We start from the raw sequence: 13,132 nt of genomic DNA, 5'->3' as shown, positions 1-13,132 counted from the left end.
AATGTTTAAAAAAGCAAATTCACAGACCCTACATTAAGAAACTTTATTGTTCTACCAGTGCTTCAGATTCAACATATTCCAAAAAGAGTTTATCATTTGTCATCCTCCCTCCATAAAAAAAACCTGTCTCTTTTCTTGATATTCTTCCTTCCATTGGCCATGCCACCACCTCAAAAATGTGGTATTCATCTTTAATTCTTTCCTCTGGCAGAATCCAATAAGTCCTATTGATTCTATTTCTGCAGTATCTCTCCCATTCACTGGTTGCTTCCTAATCACATGGACAGCCTGATTGGAGCACAGAGGAGAAGAATGGGATATAGAGTTTGGTTTGTACATTGGGGGCAGATGATCTTCTCATGAGTGAGAGTCTGCTAATCCTTTTTTCCTAAACTCCCTTTTCCCTAGAGAGTGAGGTGTTATGGACAGAAATGAATAGGTCTTATAATAGATAATATTGTGAATAATTTTGGGGATTACTTGGGAATCACTTCACAAACTTAGAATTTCACTGATGTCCTTGTCCTCTTGACTTTCTGTCCTACCATCTCTTGTTGTTCTTCCTTATAGGAGAAGACTACCCCTCACTCATAAGGTCTCATCTATGTCAAGAGAGGGTATAGATATAAAGTACAAATGCTTGTGGAGCTTTTTATCAGTACTTCTAATATATATATATATATATAGAGAGAGAGATAGATATAGATATACATATATATATATATGTTTTCCTTCTTTCTCCTCACCATCATATTAATTTTATCAGAATTCATTTCCTTAGGAAGAAAAGAAACTCCTATTTGGAGGCATATGAGGAGGGAGGCAAGAAGATGACAAAGAAAAACCAAAAACATCTCTAGAAAATTACCCAGCCAGAGGATCTGAATCAGAAAAAGCTAAATCCTAGGACTGATTCTTCAGATTATTAAGGGAACTCTTCGACTCAAGAACAGAACCAAACTGAACACTGACCCAACAAGGACCCATTAACTTCTCCATTCTCCTATCTAGAGAATTTAGCTCATGACAGTTCAGGACAAAGAAATTTATAGCATGTGCAATATGTTTCCTCATCTCAAAAATGAGGAAGTACCTACCTTCCTGAGCCATATGAAAGCCAGACCATGGAGCAAGTATCCAGGGGCTCATGCTTGGATCACTGCCAGGCTAATCTGAGCACACATAGCTAAAAAATAACTATTTCGCCACCCCTGCCATCATCAAAAAGCTGGGAGTAAGAGTTGTAGTCCAGGAAGACACTTTTGTAAACCTGATCCCCCAATTCTGGTCATATTGAGAAATCAGATTACATATATAATGGAATACTTTAGCTTCTGAAATATCTAGATATTTTGATGGAATTTTATTTGGTTTTGATTCATTATAAAACCCTTCAATCTCAAAGTTAAACCTTGGTAGTCATCTGATTTGACATTCCACTCAGTGCAGGAATCTCTGCAACATCCCTAATATGTGACCATCTAGTTTCTGCCCAAACCTTTCCAACTTTGCACTATGTTGCAAAGTAGGCAACTCTGCCATCAGCAAACTCTAATTGTTAAAATGATAATAGCAAAAATGAGAACTGACATTTCTATAGCACTTTATAGCTTATGAAGCATTTTACACACATTATCTCATTTGATCTTCATAACAGTCTGTAGTAATCTATTCTGATGAGAGACAATAGTTGAAATTATCCCCATTCAGATTCGCACACCTCAGAACCCAATGTACTATGTAAGACAATGGTAATGGCACTTAAGAAGATGAAGTTGGGAAGGGCAACTGGACTTTACAAATACACAGAAAGGAATCTATACTGAAGTCAACACAATTTAAAAATCAGTCAGGTATTAATTTTCAAGATGTCTAAAAAAGGGAAATATTTTAGAAGAATAAAAAGGATACTACATTTCTCCAACAAAGAAACCAATAAGATGTAAAAAACTATTAACTCATAGTTCATATTTGGTTTTGTATCTCTCTAAATGACCTGTGGGGGCAGCTGGGTGGCTCAGTGGATTGAGAACCAGGCCTAGAGACCAGAGATCCTAGGTTCAGATTTGGCCTCAGACACTTCCTAGTTGTGTGACCCTAGGCAAGTCACTTGACCCCCATTGCCTAACCCTTACCACTCTTCTGCCGTGGAACCAACACACAGTATTGACTCCAAGATGGAAGATAAAGGTTAAAAAAATTGTCTGCAGACACTTTAAAGATATCCTTGATGAATATATAAAAAAAAATAGGCTGGTCTTTATAGATGCTATTTTACATTAAAATATACTTTCATAATCATACCACCAAATGAAAAGTAGAGAGAATTTTTTAAATCCCACTGTGTCTTCTATTCAGAGTTCTAAATTGATTATCTTTCCCCAAGTATCTGACATTCATTAGATCCTATTTTCTTTCTTATTATGATCCTCAAGATCCCTCAAGATGAATAAACCCATTCTTTTTGTTCCTCTCCATTGTCCATCCCCAGGAAGCCACTTCAAGGTCCTAAAGGTTCTATCATTGTAGTGTCCCTCTCTCAGAGTCTATCTCCTTAATCCAAATATCCTTTCTCATTTCTCCTGTTGTAAATGTGTGTTGTAAGCCTCCAGTTCTTCCATGAGAGTATGGGCCCAACTTTCTGGGGCATGGCTCATGCTTTCTTCCACCACATGTATATCCAGAGTAGGAGTAGGAGTATCCTTTGTGCCACTTCCTCAACAACTATTTTTTTCTCTGTATAAGAATTCCTAACTGTGCAAAACAGATCACATAAAAACACAATGGCCCCACTTTGTAAACTGAACAAGTCAGGTGGAGAATCTATTTAGATTTTCCTTGTTCACAAAGTGGGGAGAAGTCTGTTCCTCTCCAAAAGTAATGATGACCAAACTCCTATGTGAAATGTAGATGGGTGAATATACAGGCAATGGGGTGGGAAGGAAGGAGGGAAGGAGGGAAGGAGGGAAGGAGGGAAGGAAGGAAGGAAGGAAGGAAGGAAGGAAGGAAGGAAGGAAGGAAGGAAGGAAGGAAGGAAGGTAGGAAGGAAGGAAGGAAGGAAGAGAAAGAGAGGGGAGGGAAGATGGAAGGGGAAAGAGAGAGGAAATGAGGAGGGGAAGGGAGAGAATAGGGAAAGAGAAGGGGGAGGGAAGGAGGAAGGATGAAGATAAGGGAAAGGAGGGAGGAAGAGAATGAAAAAAAGATAGGGAAGGGAGGAAAGAGAATAAAAGAAAGGAGAATGCATACCGTAAAAATACCAAAGAGGTCATTTGAATTCACATTAACATTCAAGAGAAGATCTCTTCAGGAGCTATTATTAATAGTAAATTAAATAGTAGAGCTAGTCTTAAAAGCAAAGAGTTATTCTGGTCCAATTTTCCACTCTCCTGGTTCTCTGGGAAATAACCCCTGTTTCCAGGGAAATAAGCCAACCCCTGCCACACTGGCCACCATTCATTGATTTGAGTTTGGATGAAGCATTCTCTGCATTTCCTAATCCCTAGGCCCTCTGTGCACTTTTGAAATCCCACCAAATAACTGTCTTTTTGCTTCCTTTGGCAGAGGGGGAATTCTATGGTAATATTTGAGCTGTGGTGAAAGAAGGGGAAGATGACGGTAACATCATGGACTCCATCACACTGAATCTTTGGATTTAGCATTTCATGTCTAAAAGTAGACATCTCCTTGCTAGGAGAAATGGAGAAAGGAAGAGAGGCAGGAAAAAATGGAGAGTGTAAATGACTTCTGATAATTGTGTTATAGTCTATAAGGAGTAGAAAACAACTAATGGTCATGGAATTCATGGTGGTATATCTTAAAAACACCGCCTCTTAGAGAAAAAAGGAAATCTGAAGAAGTAAACCTTAAGGCATTTAGGAATAAAACTCTAACAACAACATAAGTTATTGCTTTGAGAAAATAAAGGAGGAGTTGTCTAAAAAAGACTGATGAGGCTACACAAGGTACTCATTGACTAATTTAGTTTTTTTAATATATATATATTCAGAAGATGAAAGTCAGGGCAGGTAATAAAGGGTAAATATAAAAGAGTGTCATATTAATAGTATATAAGAAGTACCACAACTCAAGGAACAACAAAAAGGCTTATCAGATATGTTTGGGGAAAGATTTGGAATAGTTTTGGGAGGTTGCATGAAATGATGATTACAGATGATAGAGGACAACCAGTAAAATCAAATGGAATCTATTAAATGTTTATCATTTGTCAGTCACTATGATAGATATTAGGAATACAATGAAAAAATGAAATGGCCCTTGCCCTTAAGAAGTTTATATCCTATTGGGGCAAATAACTTGTACATATATGTTGACACATAATATAAAATCATATATAATGTTGGGGTTGTTGAGTAAATCAACTAAATTATCCCAACCTACTTAAAATGAGTGATGAGATGCTCAATCAATCAATCTCAATCATAAGCCTTTGACTAAGTGTGAAAAGTCTTTGAAACTGATGTGATGTTGCCCAAGATTTCTATTTGGATAGGCTGAGAAAATTTGGTCACACTCCAAGAAGCATCTATAAATTATCAAGCTAGTTTTGAATTGGACTTATTCCAGAAATTGGAGCACACATGGTGTTCCAACTAAACCCTCTAAGTCAGGGGGGAGGACTGCTTCTTGGGGAATTAGAGCTCTTGGCCTGGGTCTCTTTTTCTGCCTCACTTTATTTATAAGGGCTTTGTGAGTTTTGAAGATGAAGATGAAGATTAACTTCATATCTTCCCAAGGACATCCTGGCTGACTCCTTAGATCAGCTGATGGCAGTGTCTCCCTAAGGGAGCCATGGACAGACTGGACAAAGATTCATAGTTCCACAAAGATCTAGGAGGGAAATTTTATCATGCCTAAGGGAAACTTCTTGAGTGCCCTATAAATGGAAGGAACTTACTTCAAGAACCAAAAGCTGTTGCCCCTTATTCAGATGTGCTTTTTAAGCTTGAGCCCATTTCCCTCTGAACTCTCCATATACTTGTAGAAGAATGGGTTACAGATTGGGGGTGAGGGAGGAGGTTGGAGTGGTTTGTATCAAAGATTTTTACTGCATCAACTTAATAAATATCCCTTTTTAAAATAAACTACTTAAGACTGGCTAGTAATGATTCTTAACTAATCATCTTGAGGAAGAAGCACACAAATGGGGGCTTGAGAAAATGACAATACAAAATCAACCCTAAGGAAAAATCTAGCCTTATTCTGGGATCTGAGAAAGTTGGAATTGGCAATTGGGATAAGGATCCTCAGTCTTTAAATGGGCTACCAATAAATAAAAATAATTTTGAGATTAATTGTATCTAGAGTATCAGGTAACGCTTTATGCTGAAAATAGTATTCGAGTTAAATTTTGGAGAAAAGAGAATATACTAAAGGTGGAAATGAAGAGAGCATATATTCCATTCATGAAGGGTAGTCAGTGAAAAGGAAAAGAGATGATAAATGCAACAAGAAGGTCATTTTATCTGAATATGGGAAAGTATATATATAATGATGATGAAAAGATAGATTGTGATCAAGTTATGAAGAGTTTTAAAAGGCTAATGGGAGATTGTTCTTCATCCTAAAAGTAATTGGGAGCCTTTGAAGTTCACCAAATAAGGGAGTGACATAGTCAGACCTGTGCTTTAGGAAAACTGCTTTGTCAGTCATATGGAGAATGACTTGGAGAAGGAAGAGAATTGAGAAAGGGAGAGCAATTAAAAGATCATTAAAATAGTCCAGGAAAGTTTATAAGAGCCCATGCTGGCATGATGGAATCTATGTGTGGAGAGAGAAGAGAATGCATTGAGATATGTTGTGGAAGAGTTGGGGGGGGGGGGAACAAGACAAGATATCTGATTGAATATGAAAGATGAGGGAAAATGAAAGGTCAAGGATAATGTAAAGCTGAGAATCTTGTGACTTAGAGGATGGTGGTGTTCTAGACCATAATGGAGAACTTTAGAAGAAAGGAGGGGTTTAGCAGAGAAATAAATTCTGCTTTGGACATATTAAATTTCAGGTGCCTGGAGGACATTCAATTTAAATGTCCCAAAAGCAGTTGGTTACATAGGAGTAGAATTCAAGAGAGAGACTAAAGCTGAAAAAAATCTGGGAAACATATGAAGAGAGATGATAAAGAAACCCATGGGAATATGGGATCATCAAGTAAGAGTCTACAGAAAGAAAAGGAAAACGAGGTTGTGACAGAGCTTTAGGGGATATCCTTGCTTAGTAAGTATGGCAAAGATGAATATCCAGAAAAGAAACTGAAGAAGTAATTATTAATAAGCAGGAGGAAAATCAAGGGTTCACTTGAGGGGAGAAAACATCCAGGAGGAAAAGGTAGTAAACAGTATCAGAAGCTGAAGAGAGGTCAAGAAGGATGTGGATTGAGAAAATGTCATTAGATTTAGCAATTAAGAGATCACTGGTAAGTTTGGAGAGAGTGGTCTCGGTGGAGAGATGAGATCAGAAGTCAGTTTAGGAAAGAGTGAGTAGTAAAGAAATGGATACATGAGGTATAGATGCATTTTTCAAGGAGTTTACCTGAAAAGGGACAGGAGAAATAACAATAACTAGTGGGAATGGTAGGATCTAGTGAGGGATTTTTAAGATAGGAGAGATCTGGATGTGTTTTGTAAACAACATGGAAAGAGAAAAATTAAAGAAAGTCAAAAGGAAGAGATTAAAGATTAGAGAAAGATTGGAGAGGATGGTGGAAGCAATCTTGGGGAAGAGATGACAGGATACAGGACTAAAGCTACAGAGGGTGTGACCCTTTGTGATTGTTGATAATCAACAACCATCTCTAATAATGTGTTTTAGAATTTTGCCAGAAATCATAGTAAAGCTCATAGGTTCACAATCTGAAGATTTAATTTTTTCCATTAATAAAACAAAACACAACAAAAACAATTAGGACAATTTGCTCTTATCTAATTCTGTGATAATTCTTCTCATTCTTCACTTTTTAAATATGTATTTTATTGATGTCTTTTGTCTTTATGTTGCAGTCATTTCAATGCCTCCATTGCCAGACTTGGATTTTCCCTTTGACAACAAACAAAAACACCATGCGTGCACGCGCGCGTACATACACACATGATGAAGTAGAAAATATTCTGTTCTAGTATGAGGGAGGACCTTGATCATACTGCACCAAAAATTTTGAGATCCTTCACTGAAAGCTCCTGTTATCTCTTCCTCCTCCAAAGGTTAAAAAACAATAACTAACATTTACATAACACTAGAAGGTTTGTATTACCTCATTTGAAACCTTGTGAGGTAGGTGCTATTATTATTTCTATTTTACAGATGAGAAAACTAAGGTTAAAACAGATTAAATTGCTTGCCTAGGATAACTCTGTTAAGAAATATCTGAGGGATTTGAACTCAGGTCTTCCTGACTCCAAGACCAACACTCTGTCTATTAAACCACCTAACTGGCTTTCTGGTCCTCACAACAACCCTATGAAGTTGAAGCTATTATTAGCTCCATTTTACAGATGAGGAACTGAGACCCAAGAATATTAAGTGACTTCCTTGGGATCACACAGCTAGTAAGTGTCTAAGGCAGAATTCTTATTCAGGTCTGCCTGATTCTAAATCCCCAATTCTCTCCATTGCTCAACCTAGTTTTCTGTTGAAGTGACTAGATACAAAAAGTCATCATCAGTGGTTCAAGGTTAGATTGGAAAATCTACAATTCCCCAGGGATATGTGCTTTCTCCTCTGGTTTATTATTCAAATAAGATGCTACCTATGAAGTCCTTAATACTTAATGCTCTTTCCTTCCTCTTCATATGACATTTTTGCCAATGACTTAAATAAAGACATAGAGGGCAAGCTTGGCAAATTTGCAAATGACCTAAATCTGGGAGGGAGAGCTAACTTTTTGAATGGCAGAATAAGGATTCAAAAATATCTTGTCTAACTACATCACTGGGCTAAATTGGAGAAAGATGACATTGGATGAGAATAAATGTAAAGGTCTTAAATAAGTTTAAAAAATAAACACAATATCAAGGCACAGAAAGCATGTCTAAATAATAATCCATATTATAGCTAAGTGCAGGATTATAGATAAGTGCAAGATTGCAGGTGGTTGCCAAGTGCTGTGACCTTTCTCTCCAGTATCCCTAAGATTACAATAAAAGAGCTCTGTCTAAACTGCTTTACCCTTTTTACACTTGATATGTTTGTTTCAGCACCTCCATGTGTGTGCATTGTTCACATTTGCTAGGGAGAGAGGATAGAAATTTCAGATAATTTGGTAGCTGCAGATATTATAACTCACAAATATCTTTATACCCTTGGGAAATGTTTCCTGTTTTGACTTGTACTCTAAATCTATATGATCTTAAAATTATGGGTTACATCAGGAGAATAATTTAGTCAACTATTACTTTCTCTGCAGAATGTGTCATGGAACAATTGGAGAAGTAGGAGAAAGACCAGAGGAGAGCTGAGGAATGGCAATTAAAAGAGGAGGGAGCAGCATGATGTAATAGAGAGAGCACTGGTCTTGGCATCAGAAGACCTGAACTCTCAGAAGTGCAGAATCTCAGAGCTAGAATAGACCTCATTGACCATCTACTCCAAACTCAACCTGAAAAAGTATTTCCACTTTGACATTTCAGTTCACTTACTTATCCCTTTGCAACCTTAATCAAACCACTTAACTTGTGTACCTCAGTATTGTTATCTATAAAGTGGAATTTATACTTAATAGAGTGAATGGATAATCTAAGGATCCTTCTTTAAAGCTATGATCTTCCATACAACATCTTCATGAAAATTTCCAATGAGGTAGAACCCATTACCTCCTAAGAGATCACTTTAAAAATAAATTTTCTCCAAAGTACTGTTTGGCTATATCCTACAAATTTTGGCATGCTGTCTCATCATTGCCATTATCTTTAATTTAAACGATTGATTATTTCTATGATTTGTTCTTTGACCCATTCATTCTTTAGGATTAGATTATTTAGTTGCCAATTAATCTTAATCCATAATTCAAAGGTCTTTTATTAATTAATGTTTATAGTATAAATTATTTTTAAAATGTAATATTTATTGCATTATGGTTTTAAAAAGGTATACCTCATACTTCTTTTCTACATCTCTTTGTATTTTGCACCTAATACATAGCTGATTTTTGTGAAGGTACTACACACAGCTGAAAAATAGTCATAATTCTTTCTAGTCCCATTCAATGTTCTTCAGAGTTCTACCTTTTTGGAAATTCTATTTATCTCCTTAACTTCTTTCTTGTTTGTCTTATCATTAAACAAATCAAGATATAAGAGGGATAAATTGAGATCCCCTACTAGTATAGTTTTAGTTTACTTGTTCCTGTAATTCATTTAACTTTTTCTTAAAATTTTAGATTCTATGCATATAGTGCATATGAGTTCAGTATTTAAATTAATTAATTGTCTATAGTACCTTTCAGTAAAATATAATTTCCCTGATTATCTCTTTTGATTGGGTCAAATATTGTTTTTGCTTTGTCTGAAATCATGGTTGCTACACCTGCCTTTTTTCTTCAGCTGAAGCATAATAGATTCTGATCCACCACTTTAACTCTGTCTGCACTTCTTTCTCAAGCGTGTCTCTTGTAAACAATGTATTGTTGGATTCTAATTTATAATCTATTCAGCTATCCTTTTCTGATTTGGTGGTAAGTGTATCCCATTCACAGTTATGATTACTAACTCCATATTCCCCTTTATCTTATTCTCTTCAATTTATCGATCATTTTGTTACCCTTCTCCCAAAAAAAGTCTGTTTTGCTTCTGACCACTGCTTCATTTATTCTATCTTTCTTTTTATCAGTTCCCAGGCCTTTCTTATATTGTATTCTCTTCCTACTTCCCTGTTGTATAAGATGAATTTTTATACCTAACTACATAAATATTATACATTCTTCCCTCCTTAATCCAATTCAGATAAGAGTCAGATTCAAAATTTTCCTGCCCCCTCATTTTTCCTCCATTGAAAACTCTTCTTTGTGGGATAGTTTTTATCTTTCTTCCTCTTCCTTCCTCTCTTTATCCTAATGTATCCCTTTTCCTCATCCTTCCATTCTTCTTTTGAAATCATCCCAACATAAGAAACACAACTATACTCTTTGCCTTCTAGCTACCCTAATGATGATAAAGTTCTTAGATGCCACATATATCATCTTCTTGTATAGAAACACAGTTTAACTTTGTTAAGACCCTTATAATTTCACACTCATTTTACCTTTTTATATTTTTCTTGAGTCTTGTGTTTGAATGTCAAATTTCCATTCAGTTCTATGCTTTTCACAATGCTTGGAAGCCTCTTATTTAATTTGAAGTCCATTTCTTATACCACCCTTCCCCTGAAGGATTATACTAAGTTTTATTGGGTAGGTAATTCTTGGTTGGAATCTTAAACCCTTTGATTTCCAGAATATCATATTCCAAGTCCTCTGGCTTCTTTATGATGATAGCTAATAAATCTTGTGTGTACCTGAATGTGGCTCCATGGTATTAGAATTATTTGTCATGGGATGTTTGCATAATTTTCTCCTTGACATGAGAGCACTAGATTTTGGCTATAATATTTCTGAGAATTTTCGTGTAGGGATTTCCTTCAGAAGGTGACTGGTAGATTATTTCAATTTTTATTTGCCCTTTTTCTTCTAAGATACATAGGCAGTTTTCTTGAAATGTGATGTCTAGGCTATTTTAAAATTGTTCATGTGGTACAATAATTCTAAAATTATCTCTCCTGGATCTATTTTCCAAATCAATTGTGTTTCCTAAAAGATATATCACATTTTATTTTATTTTATTCAGCATTTGACTTTATTTTAATGTTTCTTAATGTCTCATGAAGTCATTAGTTTCCACTTGAAAAATTCTAATTTTTATGAACTAATTTTCTTCAGTGAGCTTCTTTTACTATTTGATTAATTTTTTAAGGCATTATTTTCTTCAGTATTTTTTTTGCCTATTTTACCAAGCTGTTAATTCTCTTTTCATAGTTTCCTTTCATAGCTCTAATTTCTTTACCCAGTTTCCCCCTACCATTCTTACTTAATTTTTCAAATCTTATTTGAAACTTTTCTTTAGCTCTTCTAGGTATTCTTGTTGTAGTCATATCCACTCTGAATTTTTCTTTGAGGCTTTTCTGGGAGATGTTTTTGAGCCATTGTCTTCTTCTGATTTTGTGTCATGATCTTCCCGGTCATCATAGTAGGATTTTATTGCCAAGTACTTTTTTTTTGCTCATTTTCTAGCCTATTTATTGACCTTGGACTCTATGTTAAAGATGAGCTCTGTTCACCTCTAAAGATGTAGGAGAGAGTATCTAGTCAAAAGTTTAGCTTTTTCATGTCCTTCTGCTACTCTCCTGGATCAGTGGAGTCCTGTAAGTTTTTAGTGCTTTCAAAGTGGTATGATCTAGGGAGTGGTTTTACTAGTCTTATTTTACCCACATAAGAACCATGCTCTCTTATAATGATGAAGGCTCCTCTCCACCCTGGAACTGTGTCCTAAAACTTGATAATGGGTGACAGTTGCAAATCCTGGTACCAGTGTAAATACAGGTGTCATTTTGGATCTCTTTATGATGAAGTATTTAGTCCCCTTACCGCCTCTAGGTACTGAAATGCTTTCCTCCACCACTTACACCAACACATAGTCAATGTCACTTTCACTGCTCTGTGCTCCCAGCTAGCCCCCACTCCAATGTCCATAGATCTCTCTTCCTTTTTTCTTATGCTGTCCTGGGCCAGAAAAAAATGACTCACTATGACTTTTTCTTGACTTTTGCTCTCAAAATTTGGTGTGGCACATTTTTTTAAGTTGTTGCAAAAGGTTTGTGTTGGGATAATTGGTTTCATTGTGCCATCTTGGCTCCACCCCCAGCAGATCATTTTTGAATAGCTCTAATACAAAAGAAGTTTTTACTTACACTTGAATCAAAATTTTCTTCCCTACAGTTCTCCCTACTATTCTTAGTTCTGCTTTCTGGGGCCAAGCAGAATAAGTCTAATCCCTCTTCCATATGACAACACATGAGATTATTGAAGCTAGCCATCATTTCCCCACTAAATATTGTTTTCTCCATGCTAAATGCCCCAATATTATTCAAGTGATTCTTAAGTAATATAATTTTCCTTTCTCTAACCATACTTGTCACCATCACTTGGATTTGTCAACATCTTACCTAAATATTGTGCCCAGAAATGAATCTGACATTTAAGATGTGGCAGGTCAAGATGCAGTAGAACTTTGGTCTCCCTTGTTCCAGTCAAAATATTTCTCAATTATTAGAAAAAAACCATAACAAAGTTCATTTGGAAGAACAAAAGATCAAGAATATCTAGGGAAATCATGAAAAAAAATGCAAAGGAAAGTAGCCTTGTAGTCCCAGATCTCAAACTATACTATAAAGCAGTGGTCATCAAAACAATATGGCACTGACTAAGAGACAGAAAGGAGGATCAGTGGAATAGACTTGGGGTAAATGATCTCAGCAAGACAGTCTGTAATAAACCCAAAGATCCCAGTTTTGGAGACCAAAATCCACTATTTGATAAAAACTGCTGGGAAAATTGGAATACAGTATGGGAGAGATTAGGTTTGGATCAACATCTCACACCCTACACCAAGATAAATTCAGAATGGGTGAATGACTTGAATATAAAGAAGGAAACTATAAGTAAATTAGGTGAACACAGAATACTATACATGTCAGACCTGTGGGAAGGGAAAGACTTTAAAACCAAGCAAGAGTTAGAAAAAATTACAAAATGCAAAATAACAAAACTAATGTATCCAAAATTAGAAGGGAAGCAACAAATTGGGAAACAATCTTCTTTATAAAAACCTCTGACAAAGGTCTAATTACTTAAATTTATAAAGAGCTAAATCAATTGTACAAAAAATCATGCCATGAGCAAGGGGCATGAATAAGCAATTTTCAGTTAAAGAAATCAAAACTATCAATAATCACATGAAAAAAAAGTGTTCTAAATCTCTTATAATAAGAGACATGCAAATCAAAATAAACTCTGAGGTATAACCTCACACCTAGCAGATTGGCTAACATGACAGCAAAGGAAAGTAATGAATGCTGGAGGGGATGTGGA

At 35.9% G+C, this 13,132-nt stretch overlaps 1 long non-coding RNA gene across 1 annotated transcript in view; it reads right to left on the bottom strand.

Moving 5' to 3' along the window:
* Nucleotides 1-13,132, bottom strand: part of LOC103097131 (uncharacterized) — a 68,429-nt gene that overhangs the window by 31,641 nt on the left and 23,656 nt on the right. The window lies entirely within an intron of this gene.

Source organism: Monodelphis domestica, chromosome 1 (genome assembly GCF_027887165.1).
Source record: "Monodelphis domestica isolate mMonDom1 chromosome 1, mMonDom1.pri, whole genome shotgun sequence".
Taxonomy (NCBI): domain Eukaryota; kingdom Metazoa; phylum Chordata; class Mammalia; order Didelphimorphia; family Didelphidae; genus Monodelphis; species Monodelphis domestica.
The sequence above is the reverse complement of the archived record's forward strand: the minus strand, read 5'-3'. Positions and strand labels throughout refer to the sequence as shown.